This window comes from Sinohyriopsis cumingii, chromosome 9 (assembly GCF_028554795.1).
Source record: "Sinohyriopsis cumingii isolate HCF-2022 chromosome 9, ASM2855479v2, whole genome shotgun sequence".
NCBI lineage: Eukaryota > Metazoa > Mollusca > Bivalvia > Unionida > Unionidae > Sinohyriopsis > Sinohyriopsis cumingii.
Window position 1 is genome coordinate 122,089,526 of NC_142969.1, and position 21,418 is coordinate 122,110,943.

The 21,418-nt window shown below is 35.6% G+C and overlaps 14 non-coding genes across 14 annotated transcripts; 5 read left to right on the plus strand and 9 right to left on the minus strand.

Moving 5' to 3' along the window:
* Positions 1 to 195: 195 nt before the first annotated feature.
* On the minus strand, positions 196 to 277 carry Trnal-uag (transfer RNA leucine (anticodon UAG)). Its single transcript has one exon. It is a non-coding gene; the product is annotated as a tRNA-Leu (tRNA).
* A 1,388-nt stretch (positions 278 to 1,665) lies between these two features.
* Positions 1,666 to 1,747, plus strand: Trnal-aag (transfer RNA leucine (anticodon AAG)). The gene has a single exon. It is a non-coding gene; the product is annotated as a tRNA-Leu (tRNA).
* A 739-nt stretch (positions 1,748 to 2,486) lies between these two features.
* Trnal-uag (transfer RNA leucine (anticodon UAG)) lies at positions 2,487 to 2,568 on the minus strand. Its single transcript has one exon. It is a non-coding gene; the product is annotated as a tRNA-Leu (tRNA).
* A 2,649-nt stretch (positions 2,569 to 5,217) lies between these two features.
* Positions 5,218 to 5,299, minus strand: Trnal-uag (transfer RNA leucine (anticodon UAG)). Its single transcript has one exon. It is a non-coding gene; the product is annotated as a tRNA-Leu (tRNA).
* A 1,388-nt stretch (positions 5,300 to 6,687) lies between these two features.
* On the plus strand, positions 6,688 to 6,769 carry Trnal-aag (transfer RNA leucine (anticodon AAG)). Its single transcript has one exon. It is a non-coding gene; the product is annotated as a tRNA-Leu (tRNA).
* A 739-nt stretch (positions 6,770 to 7,508) lies between these two features.
* Positions 7,509 to 7,590, minus strand: Trnal-uag (transfer RNA leucine (anticodon UAG)). Its single transcript has one exon. It is a non-coding gene; the product is annotated as a tRNA-Leu (tRNA).
* Positions 7,591 to 10,240: 2,650 nt separating this feature from the next.
* Trnal-uag (transfer RNA leucine (anticodon UAG)) lies at positions 10,241 to 10,322 on the minus strand. Its single transcript has one exon. It is a non-coding gene; the product is annotated as a tRNA-Leu (tRNA).
* A 1,388-nt stretch (positions 10,323 to 11,710) lies between these two features.
* Positions 11,711 to 11,792, plus strand: Trnal-aag (transfer RNA leucine (anticodon AAG)). Its single transcript has one exon. It is a non-coding gene; the product is annotated as a tRNA-Leu (tRNA).
* Positions 11,793 to 12,531: 739 nt separating this feature from the next.
* Trnal-uag (transfer RNA leucine (anticodon UAG)) lies at positions 12,532 to 12,613 on the minus strand. The gene has a single exon. It is a non-coding gene; the product is annotated as a tRNA-Leu (tRNA).
* Positions 12,614 to 15,263: 2,650 nt separating this feature from the next.
* Trnal-uag (transfer RNA leucine (anticodon UAG)) lies at positions 15,264 to 15,345 on the minus strand. The gene has a single exon. It is a non-coding gene; the product is annotated as a tRNA-Leu (tRNA).
* Positions 15,346 to 16,733: 1,388 nt separating this feature from the next.
* Positions 16,734 to 16,815, plus strand: Trnal-aag (transfer RNA leucine (anticodon AAG)). The gene has a single exon. It is a non-coding gene; the product is annotated as a tRNA-Leu (tRNA).
* A 739-nt stretch (positions 16,816 to 17,554) lies between these two features.
* On the minus strand, positions 17,555 to 17,636 carry Trnal-uag (transfer RNA leucine (anticodon UAG)). Its single transcript has one exon. It is a non-coding gene; the product is annotated as a tRNA-Leu (tRNA).
* Positions 17,637 to 19,381: 1,745 nt separating this feature from the next.
* Trnal-aag (transfer RNA leucine (anticodon AAG)) lies at positions 19,382 to 19,463 on the plus strand. Its single transcript has one exon. It is a non-coding gene; the product is annotated as a tRNA-Leu (tRNA).
* An 823-nt stretch (positions 19,464 to 20,286) lies between these two features.
* On the minus strand, positions 20,287 to 20,368 carry Trnal-uag (transfer RNA leucine (anticodon UAG)). Its single transcript has one exon. It is a non-coding gene; the product is annotated as a tRNA-Leu (tRNA).
* Positions 20,369 to 21,418: the final 1,050 nt, after the last annotated feature.

A 21,418-nucleotide genomic window follows, 5' to 3' on the forward strand; every position in this document is an offset into this window, starting at 1 on the left:
ACAATATTCTTTTAAATGACCATACATCTGTTCAATGAAATTTACTCGTCTTCATATTTTTGTTAGAATATGTGTTCAATTAGAACCCAGTGATACCTAATGTTGCAATTTGTACCAGCCAATAAATAGTCCTACGTGTAACATAAATGTAGTATCAAAGATACTTTAGTAGTATTGTACGTTGAAAAATAGTATTGGCAGCGATGGGATTCGAACCCTCGCCTCCGAAGAGACTGGTGCCTAAAACCAGCGCCTTAGACCGCTCGGCCACGCTACCGACAGACTAACACGCTTATAGTACAATATCTTTGAGGGGTCCAAAATATATTGCTGAAAATTCACTTCAAGCATCAAAATTAGGTTATAAGGTCCTACTTTGTGTGCATTTTCTTTTCTTTAGTTGCATCCCCATTCTAAATTACTCGTGTGTCCGAGAAATAGGCTCAGTGATATTGGGATTGTAAAGAATGGATGGCTGAGAATGTGATATTCATTTACCCGACCATAGCACTCTTCTGCTTGTATTACTCTTCTTTAGCTACACCTAAATGCAAATGTTCAACGGCAGAGGCCTATTAGATTACAAGATATCAAGGATGTAACAAAGTTGTAGCTATGAATTTGCAAGCGAGAATGTTATATCACGATGACCTAGTTATGATATAATTGAATCATCCCCTTACGTTGAAACCACATACCAGCTTCATGAATTTAGGTTTTCTAGGGCTGAATATATTGAGGGTGTAAGGAACTGATATTCCAAAGGTATTCGTTTTCAAGTGCGATATTTATTACTTAGGAGAGAAACTGCCTTTAATCTCCAATTGAATGGATTTAGATTGCAATGAAAGAGAGGGAGGGAGAGATTTAACTGTTGTAAAGGAATAACGTGGAAAATAAATGTTAAGGGAAGCTTTCAAAATTCCTCATTTTATCTCACATTCCGTATGAGAGCAATGAAAGAAACGTGAGATTTCCCCGACCGAAGAAAATCAATAAACGGGATGGATGAATTTAGTTTTCGGACAAAGACATAGAGAGATTTGAATAAGAGATTTAGCCCATAAGACGGAAGAATGGACACATCATATTGATTTTACATGTCTTCTCATCCTGTAAATCAACAACGCGATACAGTTTTGAATTCTTAAAAGACACAATTCAATCAAAGCGTGATACTTCAATTACTCTACCTGAAAAAGCATTTCTTTTCTTCAAATCTATAAACACAGTAAGGATATCATTATCGTCAGTATTCAGTTTGGCATTTAGGGGACAAATCATCACAGCGACTGTCCAACGTACAGGTGCAAATGACAATCCTGAAGGTTCCATTGATCGTAACATACATGAAAATGATTACGTGAGGAAGAAAAAATGATTGGCTATATTTGTAGTAATAGGTTATGCAACGTTACAAAAAGGAAAAGGAAAATCAAACCAGAGTGCTGGGAAGGAAGCGCATTAGGGAAAGATGTGTAGTCTGTGTAATGTTCAAGAGAAATACTCTTATAAATATCACTCTGGCATCCCACTCGACCCTATCCTTTAACTAGAACAGATATCTCTTCGTAACATATCGAAACACGGCAGATAAGAAAGTATAAAGGTAGCGAGTCGGTATAACACAATGAGCTTTAGTCACTCTCTACGAACCTGTACAGAGGTAGCGTGGCCGAGCTGTCTAAGGCGCTGGTTTAAGGCACCAGTCTCTTCGGGGGCGTGGGTTCGAATCCCACCGCTGCCAAGTATTTTTATTAACAAAAATATAAAGTAAAATTTCAAAAAACCTGTTGTATTCACTGTGCCGGATTGTCTTTGTAAGCATGTAATTCAAGGTAAGTCAATGCACAAAGTCATCCATTAAGTGGTACCTACTTTACAAAGACCAAACAATTATAAAACTGTATATCTGTTTAACATAATATATTGAAGTCTTTTTTAAATTAAATACTCTCACTTTCTTTGTACGAACTTTAGATAAAATTAGCACCGTATAAAATAAAGAAGGATAATTTTCCCAACAATTTTTTAAAATAATAAAAAATTTAATTTTAAATTTGTAATTTACCTTTTGTGCGCATCAATGTCATCCAGACAGTGTTGCATTAACTTAATTTACCGCATCTTTACAACCACTCCAAACATTAATCTATCGTCACCATATCGATAGAAAAAAGACATTTTTTATGAACATTCTCCTTTTCAAAAGATCCTTGATATTGTCTTGATATTGTTACTACTTTTGTTATCTAAGGGGTCGTCAAACAACAATTGCAGATGCCACAAGATAAGAATTGTACGTGATTTATTAAGAAAGGAACACAATCGTTTTGATTGAAAAGGAAAAACCCCGATGTTTGTTGTTTGAGATCTCATGACCACACAGACATAGTTAGAAATATCAGTGACATCGGTTCGACATCACATCAAACTGAACAAAAATTAGAACCCAGTCCTACCTATGTTGCATTGAAAAATATTATTGGCAGCGATGGGATTCGAACCCACGCCTCCGAAGAGACTGGTGCCTAAAACCAGCGCCTTAGACCGCTCGGCCACGCTACCGACAGACTAAGTCTTAATAGTGCTAACACGAGTCTGTTAGTGTACGCTGTTACAGTCTGCTTTGGATGAAATGGTTTGGCCTATGGTTTACAATTTTACAAACTGAGATCCCAGTCTATATAAGTAAACCTACTGCAATTCATTACTCCTATATATGTGTCAAGGTACATAGTCTGATATCATTGATACAAAATTTGATTAGTCTAGTAGTGTTGAAATGACAGAAGAGGTAAAAAAAAACTGACGACTGAACAGGAAACCAAATCTTTTTCAAGCGTTAAATTTACGTTATGTAGACCAATTTATTCAATGGTTAAACACTTATCTTTTAGATTGATATACATACCACTTTCTTAATCGCAGGTGTGAAAGAGTGTAATATCTTTGATGGGTATAGAATGTATAGCTGAAAATTCACTTTAAGCGTCAACATCAGGTTTTATAATGACTTACTTTTTGTGCATTTGCTTTTCTGGAATTGAATCCCCATACTTTATAACTCGTGTGTCTGACAAATAGGTTCAACGACATCGTGACTGTAAAAAAGGGATTGCCGACAATGCAGTAGTCATTTACACGTGAGAAGTAGGATGTAGTACCTTAGTTCTCTTCTGGTTGTATTATTCTTCTTTACATACAGCTAAATGCAGATGTTCATCGGTAGGGGCTTATTGGATTACAAGATATCAAGGGTGTAATAAAACGTATTGCTTCGGTATAAAAAAATTTATGCAATGGAGAATGTTAGGTCACAATGATTTTGTTAGGATATAATTGAATTATCCCCTTACGATGAAACCACATACCAACTTCATGAGTTTAGGTTTGTTAGGTTTGAGGATACAGAGGGTGTAACGAACTAACATTCCATAGGTATTCGTTTTCAAGTGCGATATTTATTACTTAGGAGAGAAACTGCCTTTAATCTCCAGTTGAATGGATCTAGATTGCAATGAAAGGGAGGGAGAGAGAGATTTAACTGTTGTAAAGGTATAACGTGGAAAATAAATGTTAAGGTAAGCTTTGAAAATTCCTGATTTTATCTTCACATTCCGTATGGGAACAATGAAAGAAAACGTGAGATCGATTAATATTTTTAGGTATAAAGACATAGAGAGATGTGATAAAAGATTTAGCTCATAAGATCGAAGAATGGACATATCATATTTATTGTACTTGTCGTCTCATTCTGCAAATGAATAATGAGATAATGTATTGAATTCGGAAAAAAATAAAATTCAGTCAACGCGTAATACTCCATTCCTCTATCTGAAAGAATATTTTTTCTTTATTTTTTAAATGCATAAACACAGTAAGTATCTAATAATCGTCCGTATTAAGTTTGACCTTTATGGGTCAAATCATCACAGCAACAATCCAACGTACAGGTACAAATGACAATGTTGAAGGTTTCAATCTTTATAACATACATGAGAATGATTACGTGAGTAAGAAAAAAAATCATGGGTTATAGTGACAGTTATAGATCATACCACGTTACAAAAGAAAAAAGAAAACTAACCCATAGTGCTTGAAACGGAGCGCATTAATTCAAGATATAGAGTCTGTGTGAATCAAACAGAACTGCCTTTATAAATGCCACTCTGGTATTCCACTCGGCCATATCCTTTAATTAACACATTTAAATCCTCGTAAGATCTAAACACGGCAGATGAGAAAGTAGAACGGTAACGAGTATGTATGACACAAGCAGTTTTAGTCACTCTCTGCAAACCTGTACAGAGGTAGCGTGACCGAGCGGTCTAAGGCGCTGGTTTAAGGCACCAGTCTCTTCGGGGGCGTGAGTTCGAATCCCACCGCTGCCAAGTATTTTTATTAAACCAAATTTAGCTAAGCGACATTTAAAACTACCGTTGACCAATTCTCTTTGCCAGTCTCTTTTCAAGCAGGTAACTCAAGGCAAATCAATGAAGAAAATGATCAATACACTTTTACCTGTTTTATAACGAACAGTGCATCTTACACTGTACATGATTTCTAAAAGAACTGTTCAAGGATTTCTTTTGATAATGTTGAATATTCTGTCTCTGTTTGTTACCAACTTTAGTTAAAAGCTTCGCGGTATGAAATATAGGAAGAATAGTTTCACCAACTCTTTGTGGCTGTTACTCGTATTTCGCTTTAATGTAATCCAAACAGTGTTACATTAAGTCCTTTTACAGCATCTTTAAAACAAATGGTTTTCATGGGTTTGCGATAGATGAATTTAGTATTTTTCTGTACAAATCGAATTTACTGCATTGCGCCTGCGTCCTCTTGAAATTCTTGAACCTTGTAAAGATTTTAAATATCCCCAAAAGGGTGAATACTATTTCGCAAAGCTGTTATAATTATTCTCATGCTATAGCAATTTCATCTAAATTCACCAGTATGAATGCAAGACATAAAAACCACTCTGAACATTACCCTGTTAGCACGATATCGATGCAAACAACAATATTCTTTTAAATGACCATACATCTGTTCAATGAAATTTACTCGTCTTCATATTTTTGTTAGAATATGTGTTAAATTAGAACCCAGTGATACCTAATGTTGCAATTTGTACCAGCCAATAAATAGTCCTACGTGTAACATAAATGTAGTATCAAAGATACTTTAGTAGTATTGTACGTTGAAAAATAGTATTGGCAGCGATGGGATTCGAACCCACGCCTCCGAAGAGACTGGTGCCTAAAACCAGCGCCTTAGACCGCTCGGCCACGCTACCGACAGACTAACACGCTTATAGTACAATATCTTTGAGGGGTCCAAAATATATTGCTGAAAATTCACTTCAAGCATCAAAATTAGGTTATAAGGTCCTACTTTGTGTGCATTTTCTTTTCTTTAGTTGCATCCCCATTCTAAATTACTCGTGTGTCCGAGAAATAGGCTCAGTGATATTGGGATTGTAAAGAATGGATGGCTGAGAATGTGATATTCATTTACCCGACCATAGCACTCTTCTGCTTGTATTACTCTTCTTTAGCTACACCTAAATGCAAATGTTCAACGGCAGAGGCCTATTAGATTACAAGATATCAAGGATGTAACAAAGTTGTAGCTATGAATTTGCAAGCGAGAATGTTATATCACGATGACCTAGTTATGATATAATTGAATCATCCCCTTACGTTGAAACCACATACCAGCTTCATGAATTTAGGTTTTCTAGGGCTGAATATATTGAGGGTGTAAGGAACTGATATTCCAAAGGTATTCGTTTTCAAGTGCGATATTTATTACTTAGGAGAGAAACTGCCTTTAATCTCCAATTGAATGGATTTAGATTGCAATGAAAGAGAGGGAGGGAGAGATTTAACTGTTGTAAAGGAATAACGTGGAAAATAAATGTTAAGGGAAGCTTTCAAAATTCCTCATTTTATCTCACATTCCGTATGAGAGCAATGAAAGAAACGTGAGATTTCCCCGACCGAAGAAAATCAATAAACGGGATGGATGAATTTAGTTTTCGGACAAAGACATAGAGAGATTTGAATAAGAGATTTAGCCCATAAGACGGAAGAATGGACACATCATATTGATTTTACATGTCTTCTCATCCTGTAAATCAACAACGCGATACAGTTTTGAATTCTTAAAAGACACAATTCAATCAAAGCGTGATACTTCAATTACTCTACCTGAAAAAGCATTTCTTTTCTTCAAATCTATAAACACAGTAAGGATATCATTATCGTCAGTATTCAGTTTGGCATTTAGGGGACAAATCATCACAGCGACTGTCCAACGTACAGGTGCAAATGACAATCCTGAAGGTTCCATTGATCGTAACATACATGAAAATGATTACGTGAGGAAGAAAAAATGATTGGCTATATTTGTAGTAATAGGTTATGCAACGTTACAAAAAGGAAAAGGAAAATCAAACCAGAGTGCTGGGAAGGAAGCGCATTAGGGAAAGATGTGTAGTCTGTGTAATGTTCAAGAGAAATACTCTTATAAATATCACTCTGGCATCCCACTCGACCCTATCCTTTAACTAGAACAGATATCTCTTCGTAACATATCGAAACACGGCAGATAAGAAAGTATAAAGGTAGCGAGTCGGTATAACACAATGAGCTTTAGTCACTCTCTACGAACCTGTACAGAGGTAGCGTGGCCGAGCTGTCTAAGGCGCTGGTTTAAGGCACCAGTCTCTTCGGGGGCGTGGGTTCGAATCCCACCGCTGCCAAGTATTTTTATTAACAAAAATATAAAGTAAAATTTCAAAAAACCTGTTGTATTCACTGTGCCGGATTGTCTTTGTAAGCATGTAATTCAAGGTAAGTCAATGCACAAAATCATCCATTAAGTGGTACCTACTTTACAAAGACCAAACAATTATAAAACTGTATATCTGTTTAACATAATATATTGAAGTCTTTTTTAAATTAAATACTCTCACTTTCTTTGTACGAACTTTAGATAAAATTAGCACCGTATAAAATAAAGAAGGATAATTTTCCCAACAATTTTTTAAAATAATAAAAAATTTAATTTTAAATTTGTAATTTACCTTTTGTGCGCATCAATGTCATCCAGACAGTGTTGCATTAACTTAATTTACCGCATCTTTACAACCACTCCAAACATTAATCTATCGTCACCATATCGATAGAAAAAAGACATTTTTTATGAACATTCTCCTTTTCAAAAGATCCTTGATATTGTCTTGATATTGTTACTACTTTTGTTATCTAAGGGGTCGTCAAACAACAATTGCAGATGCCACAAGATAAGAATTGTACGTGATTTATTAAGAAAGGAACACAATCGTTTTGATTGAAAAGGAAAAACACCGATGTTTGTTGTTTGAGATCTCATGACCACACAGACATAGTTAGAAATATCAGTGACATCGGTTCGACATCACATCAAACTGAACAAAAATTAGAACCCAGTCCTACCTATGTTGCATTGAAAAATATTATTGGCAGCGATGGGATTCGAACCCACGCCTCCGAAGAGACTGGTGCCTAAAACCAGCGCCTTAGACCGCTCGGCCACGCTACCGACAGACTAAGTCTTAATAGTGCTAACACGAGTCTGTTAGTGTACGCTGTTACAGTCTGCTTTGGATGAAATGGTTTGGCCTATGGTTTACAATTTTACAAACTGAGATCCCAGTCTATATAAGTAAACCTACTGCAATTCATTACTCCTATATATGTGTCAAGGTACATAGTCTGATATCATTGATACAAAATTTGATTAGTCTAGTAGTGTTGAAATGACAGAAGAGGTAAAAAAAAAACTGACGACTGAACAGGAAACCAAATCTTTTTCAAGCGTTAAATTTACGTTATGTAGACCAATTTATTCAATGGTTAAACACTTATCTTTTAGATTGATATACATACCACTTTCTTAATCGCAGGTGTGAAAGAGTGTAATATCTTTGATGGGTATAGAATGTATAGCTGAAAATTCACTTTAAGCGTCAACATCAGGTTTTATAATGACTTACTTTTTGTGCATTTGCTTTTCTGGAATTGAATCCCCATACTTTATAACTCGTGTGTCTGACAAATAGGTTCAACGACATCGTGACTGTAAAAAAGGGATTGCCGACAATGCAGTAGTCATTTACACGTGAGAAGTAGGATGTAGTACCTTAGTTCTCTTCTGGTTGTATTATTCTTCTTTACATACAGCTAAATGCAGATGTTCATCGGTAGGGGCTTATTGGATTACAAGATATCAAGGGTGTAATAAAACGTATTGCTTCGGTATAAAAAAATTTATGCAATGGAGAATGTTAGGTCACAATGATTTTGTTAGGATATAATTGAATTATCCCCTTACGATGAAACCACATACCAACTTCATGAGTTTAGGTTTGTTAGGTTTGAGGATACAGAGGGTGTAACGAACTAACATTCCATAGGTATTCGTTTTCAAGTGCGATATTTATTACTTAGGAGAGAAACTGCCTTTAATCTCCAGTTGAATGGATCTAGATTGCAATGAAAGGGAGGGAGAGAGAGATTTAACTGTTGTAAAGGTATAACGTGGAAAATAAATGTTAAGGTAAGCTTTGAAAATTCCTGATTTTATCTTCACATTCCGTATGGGAACAATGAAAGAAAACGTGAGATCGATTAATATTTTTAGGTATAAAGACATAGAGAGATGTGATAAAAGATTTAGCTCATAAGATCGAAGAATGGACATATCATATTTATTGTACTTGTCGTCTCATTCTGCAAATGAATAATGAGATAATGTATTGAATTCGGAAAAAAATAAAATTCAGTCAACGCGTAATACTCCATTCCTCTATCTGAAAGAATATTTTTTCTTTATTTTTTAAATGCATAAACACAGTAAGTATCTAATAATCGTCCGTATTAAGTTTGACCTTTATGGGTCAAATCATCACAGCAACAATCCAACGTACAGGTACAAATGACAATGTTGAAGGTTTCAATCTTTATAACATACATGAGAATGATTACGTGAGTAAGAAAAAAAATCATGGGTTATAGTGACAGTTATAGATCATACCACGTTACAAAAGAAAAAAGAAAACTAACCCATAGTGCTTGAAACGGAGCGCATTAATTCAAGATATAGAGTCTGTGTGAATCAAACAGAACTGCCTTTATAAATGCCACTCTGGTATTCCACTCGGCCATATCCTTTAATTAACACATTTAAATCCTCGTAAGATCTAAACACGGCAGATGAGAAAGTAGAACGGTAACGAGTATGTATGACACAAGCAGTTTTAGTCACTCTCTGCAAACCTGTACAGAGGTAGCGTGACCGAGCGGTCTAAGGCGCTGGTTTAAGGCACCAGTCTCTTCGGGGGCGTGAGTTCGAATCCCACCGCTGCCAAGTATTTTTATTAAACCAAATTTAGCTAAGCGACATTTAAAACTACCGTTGACCAATTCTCTTTGCCAGTCTCTTTTCAAGCAGGTAACTCAAGGCAAATCAATGAAGAAAATGATCAATACACTTTTACCTGTTTTATAACGAACAGTGCATCTTACACTGTACATGATTTCTAAAAGAACTGTTCAAGGATTTCTTTTGATAATGTTGAATATTCTGTCTCTGTTTGTTACCAACTTTAGTTAAAAGCTTCGCGGTATGAAATATAGGAAGAATAGTTTCACCAACTCTTTGTGGCTGTTACTCGTATTTCGCTTTAATGTAATCCAAACAGTGTTACATTAAGTCCTTTTACAGCATCTTTAAAACAAATGGTTTTCATGGGTTTGCGATAGATGAATTTAGTATTTTTCTGTACAAATCGAATTTACTGCATTGCGCCTGCGTCCTCTTGAAATTCTTGAACCTTGTAAGGATTTTAAATATCCCCAAAAGGGTGAATACTATTTCGCAAAGCTGTTATAATTATTCTCATGCTATAGCAATTTCATCTAAATTCACCAGTATGAATGCAAGACATAAAAACCACTCTGAACATTACCCTGTTAGCACGATATCGATGCAAACAACAATATTCTTTTAAATGACCATACATCTGTTCAATGAAATTTACTCGTCTTCATATTTTTGTTAGAATATGTGTTAAATTAGAACCCAGTGATACCTAATGTTGCAATTTGTACCAGCCAATAAATAGTCCTACGTGTAACATAAATGTAGTATCAAAGATACTTTAGTAGTATTGTACGTTGAAAAATAGTATTGGCAGCGATGGGATTCGAACCCACGCCTCCGAAGAGACTGGTGCCTAAAACCAGCGCCTTAGACCGCTCGGCCACGCTACCGACAGACTAACACGCTTATAGTACAATATCTTTGAGGGGTCCAAAATATATTGCTGAAAATTCACTTCAAGCATCAAAATTAGGTTATAAGGTCCTACTTTGTGTGCATTTTCTTTTCTTTAGTTGCATCCCCATTCTAAATTACTCGTGTGTCCGAGAAATAGGCTCAGTGATATTGGGATTGTAAAGAATGGATGGCTGAGAATGTGATATTCATTTACCCGACCATAGCACTCTTCTGCTTGTATTACTCTTCTTTAGCTACACCTAAATGCAAATGTTCAACGGCAGAGGCCTATTAGATTACAAGATATCAAGGATGTAACAAAGTTGTAGCTATGAATTTGCAAGCGAGAATGTTATATCACGATGACCTAGTTATGATATAATTGAATCATCCCCTTACGTTGAAACCACATACCAGCTTCATGAATTTAGGTTTTCTAGGGCTGAATATATTGAGGGTGTAAGGAACTGATATTCCAAAGGTATTCGTTTTCAAGTGCGATATTTATTACTTAGGAGAGAAACTGCCTTTAATCTCCAATTGAATGGATTTAGATTGCAATGAAAGAGAGGGAGGGAGAGATTTAACTGTTGTAAAGGAATAACGTGGAAAATAAATGTTAAGGGAAGCTTTCAAAATTCCTCATTTTATCTCACATTCCGTATGAGAGCAATGAAAGAAACGTGAGATTTCCCCGACCGAAGAAAATCAATAAACGGGATGGATGAATTTAGTTTTCGGACAAAGACATAGAGAGATTTGAATAAGAGATTTAGCCCATAAGACGGAAGAATGGACACATCATATTGATTTTACATGTCTTCTCATCCTGTAAATCAACAACGCGATACAGTTTTGAATTCTTAAAAGACACAATTCAATCAAAGCGTGATACTTCAATTACTCTACCTGAAAAAGCATTTCTTTTCTTCAAATCTATAAACACAGTAAGGATATCATTATCGTCAGTATTCAGTTTGGCATTTAGGGGACAAATCATCACAGCGACTGTCCAACGTACAGGTGCAAATGACAATCCTGAAGGTTCCATTGATCGTAACATACATGAAAATGATTACGTGAGGAAGAAAAAATGATTGGCTATATTTGTAGTAATAGGTTATGCAACGTTACAAAAAGGAAAAGGAAAATCAAACCAGAGTGCTGGGAAGGAAGCGCATTAGGGAAAGATGTGTAGTCTGTGTAATGTTCAAGAGAAATACTCTTATAAATATCACTCTGGCATCCCACTCGACCCTATCCTTTAACTAGAACAGATATCTCTTCGTAACATATCGAAACACGGCAGATAAGAAAGTATAAAGGTAGCGAGTCGGTATAACACAATGAGCTTTAGTCACTCTCTACGAACCTGTACAGAGGTAGCGTGGCCGAGCTGTCTAAGGCGCTGGTTTAAGGCACCAGTCTCTTCGGGGGCGTGGGTTCGAATCCCACCGCTGCCAAGTATTTTTATTAACAAAAATATAAAGTAAAATTTCAAAAAACCTGTTGTATTCACTGTGCCGGATTGTCTTTGTAAGCATGTAATTCAAGGTAAGTCAATGCACAAAATCATCCATTAAGTGGTACCTACTTTACAAAGACCAAACAATTATAAAACTGTATATCTGTTTAACATAATATATTGAAGTCTTTTTTAAATTAAATACTCTCACTTTCTTTGTACGAACTTTAGATAAAATTAGCACCGTATAAAATAAAGAAGGATAATTTTCCCAACAATTTTTTAAAATAATAAAAAATTTAATTTTAAATTTGTAATTTACCTTTTGTGCGCATCAATGTCATCCAGACAGTGTTGCATTAACTTAATTTACCGCATCTTTACAACCACTCCAAACATTAATCTATCGTCACCATATCGATAGAAAAAAGACATTTTTTATGAACATTCTCCTTTTCAAAAGATCCTTGATATTGTCTTGATATTGTTACTACTTTTGTTATCTAAGGGGTCGTCAAACAACAATTGCAGATGCCACAAGATAAGAATTGTACGTGATTTATTAAGAAAGGAACACAATCGTTTTGATTGAAAAGGAAAAACCCCGATGTTTGTTGTTTGAGATCTCATGACCACACAGACATAGTTAGAAATATCAGTGACATCGGTTCGACATCACATCAAACTGAACAAAAATTAGAACCCAGTCCTACCTATGTTGCATTGAAAAATATTATTGGCAGCGATGGGATTCGAACCCACGCCTCCGAAGAGACTGGTGCCTAAAACCAGCGCCTTAGACCGCTCGGCCACGCTACCGACAGACTAAGTCTTAATAGTGCTAACACGAGTCTGTTAGTGTACGCTGTTACAGTCTGCTTTGGATGAAATGGTTTGGCCTATGGTTTACAATTTTACAAACTGAGATCCCAGTCTATATAAGTAAACCTACTGCAATTCATTACTCCTATATATGTGTCAAGGTACATAGTCTGATATCATTGATACAAAATTTGATTAGTCTAGTAGTGTTGAAATGACAGAAGAGGTAAAAAAAAAACTGACGACTGAACAGGAAACCAAATCTTTTTCAAGCGTTAAATTTACGTTATGTAGACCAATTTATTCAATGGTTAAACACTTATCTTTTAGATTGATATACATACCACTTTCTTAATCGCAGGTGTGAAAGAGTGTAATATCTTTGATGGGTATAGAATGTATAGCTGAAAATTCACTTTAAGCGTCAACATCAGGTTTTATAATGACTTACTTTTTGTGCATTTGCTTTTCTGGAATTGAATCCCCATACTTTATAACTCGTGTGTCTGACAAATAGGTTCAACGACATCGTGACTGTAAAAAAGGGATTGCCGACAATGCAGTAGTCATTTACACGTGAGAAGTAGGATGTAGTACCTTAGTTCTCTTCTGGTTGTATTATTCTTCTTTACATACAGCTAAATGCAGATGTTCATCGGTAGGGGCTTATTGGATTACAAGATATCAAGGGTGTAATAAAACGTATTGCTTCGGTATAAAAAAATTTATGCAATGGAGAATGTTAGGTCACAATGATTTTGTTAGGATATAATTGAATTATCCCCTTACGATGAAACCACATACCAACTTCATGAGTTTAGGTTTGTTAGGTTTGAGGATACAGAGGGTGTAACGAACTAACATTCCATAGGTGTTCGTTTTCAAGTGCGATATTTATTACTTAGGAGAGAAACTGCCTTTAATCTCCAGTTGAATGGATCTAGATTGCAATGAAAGGGAGGGAGAGAGAGATTTAACTGTTGTAAAGGTATAACGTGGAAAATAAATGTTAAGGTAAGCTTTGAAAATTCCTGATTTTATCTTCACATTCCGTATGGGAACAATGAAAGAAAACGTGAGATCGATTAATATTTTTAGGTATAAAGACATAGAGAGATGTGATAAAAGATTTAGCTCATAAGATCGAAGAATGGACATATCATATTTATTGTACTTGTCGTCTCATTCTGCAAATGAATAATGAGATAATGTATTGAATTCGGAAAAAAATAAAATTCAGTCAACGCGTAATACTCCATTCCTCTATCTGAAAGAATATTTTTTCTTTATTTTTTAAATGCATAAACACAGTAAGTATCTAATAATCGTCCGTATTAAGTTTGACCTTTATGGGTCAAATCATCACAGCAACAATCCAACGTACAGGTACAAATGACAATGTTGAAGGTTTCAATCTTTATAACATACATGAGAATGATTACGTGAGTAAGAAAAAAAATCATGGGTTATAGTGACAGTTATAGATCATACCACGTTACAAAAGAAAAAAGAAAACTAACCCATAGTGCTTGAAACGGAGCGCATTAATTCAAGATATAGAGTCTGTGTGAATCAAACAGAACTGCCTTTATAAATGCCACTCTGGTATTCCACTCGGCCATATCCTTTAATTAACACATTTAAATCCTCGTAAGATCTAAACACGGCAGATGAGAAAGTAGAACGGTAACGAGTATGTATGACACAAGCAGTTTTAGTCACTCTCTGCAAACCTGTACAGAGGTAGCGTGACCGAGCGGTCTAAGGCGCTGGTTTAAGGCACCAGTCTCTTCGGGGGCGTGAGTTCGAATCCCACCGCTGCCAAGTATTTTTATTAAACCAAATTTAGCTAAGCGACATTTAAAACTACCGTTGACCAATTCTCTTTGCCAGTCTCTTTTCAAGCAGGTAACTCAAGGCAAATCAATGAAGAAAATGATCAATACACTTTTACCTGTTTTATAACGAACAGTGCATCTTACACTGTACATGATTTCTAAAAGAACTGTTCAAGGATTTCTTTTGATAATGTTGAATATTCTGTCTCTGTTTGTTACCAACTTTAGTTAAAAGCTTCGCGGTATGAAATATAGGAAGAATAGTTTCACCAACTCTTTGTGGCTGTTACTCGTATTTCGCTTTAATGTAATCCAAACAGTGTTACATTAAGTCCTTTTACAGCATCTTTAAAACAAATGGTTTTCATGGGTTTGCGATAGATGAATTTAGTATTTTTCTGTACAAATCGAATTTACTGCATTGCGCCTGCGTCCTCTTGAAATTCTTGAACCTTGTAAGGATTTTAAATATCCCCAAAAGGGTGAATACTATTTCGCAAAGCTGTTATAATTATTCTCATGCTATAGCAATTTCATCTAAATTCACCAGTATGAATGCAAGACATAAAAACCACTCTGAACATTACCCTGTTAGCACGATATCGATGCAAACAACAATATTCTTTTAAATGACCATACATCTGTTCAATGAAATTTACTCGTCTTCATATTTTTGTTAGAATATGTGTTAAATTAGAACCCAGTGATACCTAATGTTGCAATTTGTACCAGCCAATAAATAGTCCTACGTGTAACATAAATGTAGTATCAAAGATACTTTAGTAGTATTGTACGTTGAAAAATAGTATTGGCAGCGATGGGATTCGAACCCACGCCTCCGAAGAGACTGGTGCCTAAAACCAGCGCCTTAGACCGCTCGGCCACGCTACCGACAGACTAACACGCTTATAGTACAATATCTTTGAGGGGTCCAAAATATATTGCTGAAAATTCACTTCAAGCATCAAAATTAGGTTATAAGGTCCTACTTTGTGTGCATTTTCTTTTCTTTAGTTGCATCCCCATTCTAAATTACTCGTGTGTCCGAGAAATAGGCTCAGTGATATTGGGATTGTAAAGAATGGATGGCTGAGAATGTGATATTCATTTACCCGACCATAGCACTCTTCTGCTTGTATTACTCTTCTTTAGCTACACCTAAATGCAAATGTTCAACGGCAGAGGCCTATTAGATTACAAGATATCAAGGATGTAACAAAGTTGTAGCTATGAATTTGCAAGCGAGAATGTTATATCACGATGACCTAGTTATGATATAATTGAATCATCCCCTTACGTTGAAACCACATACCAGCTTCATGAATTTAGGTTTTCTAGGGCTGAATATATTGAGGGTGTAAGGAACTGATATTCCAAAGGTATTCGTTTTCAAGTGCGATATTTATTACTTAGGAGAGAAACTGCCTTTAATCTCCAATTGAATGGATTTAGATTGCAATGAAAGAGAGGGAGGGAGAGATTTAACTGTTGTAAAGGAATAACGTGGAAAATAAATGTTAAGGGAAGCTTTCAAAATTCCTCATTTTATCTCACATTCCGTATGAGAGCAATGAAAGAAACGTGAGATTTCCCCGACCGAAGAAAATCAATAAACGGGATGGATGAATTTAGTTTTCGGACAAAGACATAGAGAGATTTGAATAAGAGATTTAGCCCATAAGACGGAAGAATGGACACATCATATTGATTTTACATGTCTTCTCATCCTGTAAATCAACAACGCGATACAGTTTTGAATTCTTAAAAGACACAATTCAATCAAAGCGTGATACTTCAATTACTCTACCTGAAAAAGCATTTCTTTTCTTCAAATCTATAAACACAGTAAGGATATCATTATCGTCAGTATTCAGTTTGGCATTTAGGGGACAAATCATCACAGCGACTGTCCAACGTACAGGTGCAAATGACAATCCTGAAGGTTCCATTGATCGTAACATACATGAAAATGATTACGTGAGGAAGAAAAAATGATTGGCTATATTTGTAGTAATAGGTTATGCAACGTTACAAAAAGGAAAAGGAAAATCAAACCAGAGTGCTGGGAAGGAAGCGCATTAGGGAAAGATGTGTAGTCTGTGTAATGTTCAAGAGAAATACTCTTATAAATATCACTCTGGCATCCCACTCGACCCTATCCTTTAACTAGAACAGATATCTCTTCGTAACATATCGAAACACGGCAGATAAGAAAGTATAAAGGTAGCGAGTCGGTATAACACAATGAGCTTTAGTCACTCTCTACGAACCTGTACAGAGGTAGCGTGGCCGAGCTGTCTAAGGCGCTGGTTTAAGGCACCAGTCTCTTCGGGGGCGTGGGTTCGAATCCCACCGCTGCCAAGTATTTTTATTAACAAAAATATAAAGTAAAATTTCAAAAAACCTGTTGTATTCACTGTGCCGGATTGTCTTTGTAAGCATGTAATTCAAGGTAAGTCAATGCACAAAATCATCCATTAAGTGGTACCTACTTTACAAAGACCAAACAATTATAAAACTGTATATCTGTTTAACATAATATATTGAAGTCTTTTTTAAATTAAATACTCTCACTTTCTTTGTACGAACTTTAGATAAAATTAGCACCGTATAAAATAAAGAAGGATAATTTTCCCAACAATTTTTTAAAATAATAAAAAATTTAATTTTAAATTTGTAATTTACCTTTTGTGCGCATCAATGTCATCCAGACAGTGTTGCATTAACTTAATTTACCGCATCTTTACAACCACTCCAAACATTAATCTATCGTCACCATATCGATAGAAAAAAGACATTTTTTATGAACATTCTCCTTTTCAAAAGATCCTTGATATTGTCTTGATATTGTTACTACTTTTGTTATCTAAGGGGTCGTCAAACAACAATTGCAGATGCCACAAGATAAGAATTGTACGTGATTTATTAAGAAAGGAACACAATCGTTTTGATTGAAAAGGAAAAACCCCGATGTTTGTTGTTTGAGATCTCATGACCACACAGACATAGTTAGAAATATCAGTGACATCGGTTCGACATCACATCAAACTGAACAAAAATTAGAACCCAGTCCTACCTATGTTGCATTGAAAAATATTATTGGCAGCGATGGGATTCGAACCCACGCCTCCGAAGAGACTGGTGCCTAAAACCAGCGCCTTAGACCGCTCGGCCACGCTACCGACAGACTAAGTCTTAATAGTGCTAACACGAGTCTGTTAGTGTACGCTGTTACAGTCTGCTTTGGATGAAATGGTTTGGCCTATGGTTTACAATTTTACAAACTGAGATCCCAGTCTATATAAGTAAACCTACTGCAATTCATTACTCCTATATATGTGTCAAGGTACATAGTCTGATATCATTGATACAAAATTTGATTAGTCTAGTAGTGTTGAAATGACAGAAGAGGTAAAAAAAAAACTGACGACTGAAAAGGAAACCAAATCTTTTTCAAGCGTTAAATTTACGTTATGTAGACCAATTTATTCAATGGTTAAACACTTATCTTTTAGATTGATATACATACCACTTTCTTAATCGCAGGTGTGAAAGAGTGTAATATCTTTGATGGGTATAGAATGTATAGCTGAAAATTCACTTTAAGCGTCAACATCAGGTTTTATAATGACTTACTTTTTGTGCATTTGCTTTTCTGGAATTGAATCCCCATACTTTATAACTCGTGTGTCTGACAAATAGGTTCAACGACATCGTGACTGTAAAAAAGGGATTGCCGACAATGCAGTAGTCATTTACACGTGAGAAGTAGGATGTAGTACCTTAGTTCTCTTCTGGTTGTATTATTCTTCTTTACATACAGCTAAATGCAGATGTTCATCGGTAGGGGCTTATTGGATTACAAGATATCAAGGGTGTAATAAAACGTATTGCTTCGGTATAAAAAAATTTATGCAATGGAGAATGTTAGGTCACAATGATTTTGTTAGGATATAATTGAATTATCCCCTTACGATGAAACCACATACCAACTTCATGAGTTTAGGTTTGTTAGGTTTGAGGATACAGAGGGTGTAACGAACTAACATTCCATAGGTATTCGTTTTCAAGTGCGATATTTATTACTTAGGAGAGAAACTGCCTTTAATCTCCAGTTGAATGGATCTAGATTGCAATGAAAGGGAGGGAGAGAGAGATTTAACTGTTGTAAAGGTATAACGTGGAAAATAAATGTTAAGGTAAGCTTTGAAAATTCCTGATTTTATCTTCACATTCCGTATGGGAACAATGAAAGAAAACGTGAGATCGATTAATATTTTTAGGTATAAAGACATAGAGAGATGTGAAAAAAGATTTAGCTCATAAGATCGAAGAATGGACATATCATATTTATTGTACTTGTCGTCTCATTCTGCAAATGAATAATGAGATAATGTATTGAATTCGGAAAAAAATAAAATTCAGTCAACGCGTAATACTCCATTCCTCTATCTGAAAGAATATTTTTTCTTTATTTTTTAAATGCATAAACACAGTAAGTATCTAATAATCGTCCGTATTAAGTTTGACCTTTATGGGTCAAATCATCACAGCAACAATCCAACGTACAGGTACAAATGACAATGTTGAAGGTTTCAATCTTTATAACAAACATGAGAATGATTACGTGAGTAAGAAAAAAAATCATGGGTTATAGTGACAGTTATAGATCATACCACGTTACAAAAGAAAAAAGAAAACTAACCCATAGTGCTTGAAACGGAGCGCATTAATTCAAGATATAGAGTCTGTGTGAATCAAACAGAACTGCCTTTATAAATGCCACTCTGGTATTCCACTCGGCCATATCCTTTAATTAACACATTTAAATCCTCGTAAGATCTAAACACGGCAGATGAGAAAGTAGAACGGTAACGAGTATGTATGACACAAGCAGTTTTAGTCACTCTCTGCAAACCTGTACAGAGGTAGCGTGACCGAGCGGTCTAAGGCGCTGGTTTAAGGCACCAGTCTCTTCGGGGGCGTGGGTTCGAATCCCACCGCTGCCAAGTATTTTTATTAAACCAAATTTAGCTAAGCGACATTTAAAACTACCGTTGACCAATTCTCTTTGCCAGTCTCTTTTCAAGCAGGTAACTCAAGGCAAATCAATGAAGAAAATGATCAATACACTTTTACCTGTTTTATAACGAACAGTGCATCTTACACTGTACATGATTTCTAAAAGAACTGTTCAAGGATTTCTTTTGATAATGTTGAATATTCTGTCTCTGTTTGTTACCAACTTTAGTTAAAAGCTTCGCGGTATGAAATATAGGAAGAATAGTTTCACCAACTCTTTGTGGCTGTTACTCGTATTTCGCTTTAATGTAATCCAAACAGTGTTACATTAAGTCCTTTTACAGCATCTTTAAAACAAATGGTTTTCATGGGTTTGCGATAGATGAATTTAGTATTTTTCTGTACAAATCGAATTAACTGCATTGCGCCTGCGTCCTCTTGAAATTCTTGAACCTTGTAAGGATTTTAAATATCCCCAAAAGGGTGAATACTATTTCGCAAAGCTGTTATAATTATTCTCATGCTATAGCAATTTCATCTAAATTCACCAGTATGAATGCAAGACATAAAAACCACTCTGAACATTACCCTGTTAGCACGATATCGATGCAAACAACAATATTCTTTTAAATGACCATACATCTATTCAATGAAATTTACTCGTCTTCATATTTTTGTTAGAATATGTGTTCAATTAGAACCCAGTGATACCTAATGTTGCAATTTGTACCAGCCAATAAATAGTCCTACGTGTAACATAAATGTAGTATCAAAGATACTTTAGTAGTATTGTACGTTGAAAAATAGTATTGGCAGCGATGGGATTCGAACCCACGCCTCCGAAGAGACTGGTGCCTAAAACCAGCGCCTTAGACCGCTCGGCCACGCTACCGACAGACTAACACGCTTATAGTACAATATCTTTGAGGGGTCCAAAATATATTGCTGAAAATTCACTTCAAGCATCAAAATTAGGTTATAAGGTCCTACTTTGTGTGCATTTTCTTTTCTTTAGTTGCATCCCCATTCTAAATTACTCGTGTGTCCGAGAAATAGGCTCAGTGATATTGGGATTGTAAAGAATGGATGGCTGAGAATGTGATATTCATTTACCCGACCATAGCACTCTTCTGCTTGTATTACTCTTCTTTAGCTACACCTAAATGCAAATGTTCAACGGCAGAGGCCTATTAGATTACAAGATATCAAGGATGTAACAAAGTTGTAGCTATGAATTTGCAAGCGAGAATGTTATATCACGATGACCTAGTTATGATATAATTGAATCATCCCCTTACGTTGAAACCACATACCAGCTTCATGAATTTAGGTTTTCTAGGGCTGAATATATTGAGGGTGTAAGGAACTGATATTCCAAAGGTATTCGTTTTCAAGTGCGATATTTATTACTTAGGAGAGAAACTGCCTTTAATCTCCAATTGAATGGATTTAGATTGCAATGAAAGAGAGGGAGGGAGAGATTTAACTGTTGTAAAGGAATAACGTGGAAAATAAATGTTAAGGGAAGCTTTCAAAATTCCTCATTTTATCTCACATTCCGTATGAGAGCAATGAAAGAAACGTGAGATTTCCCCGACCGTAGAAAATCAATAAACGGGATGGATGAATTTAGTTTTCGGACAAAGACATAGAGAGATTTGAATAAGAGATTTAGCCCATAAGACGGAAGAATGGACACATCATATTGATTTTACATGTCTTCTCATCCTGTAAATCAACAACGCGATACAGTTTTGAATTCTTAAAAGACACAATTCAATCAAAGCGTGATACTTCAATTACTCTACCTGAAAAAGCATTTCTTTTCTTCAAATCTATAAACACAGTAAGGATATCATTATCGTCAGTATTCAGTTTGGCATTTAGGGGACAAATCATCACAGCGACTGTCCAACGTACAGGTGCAAATGACAATCCTGAA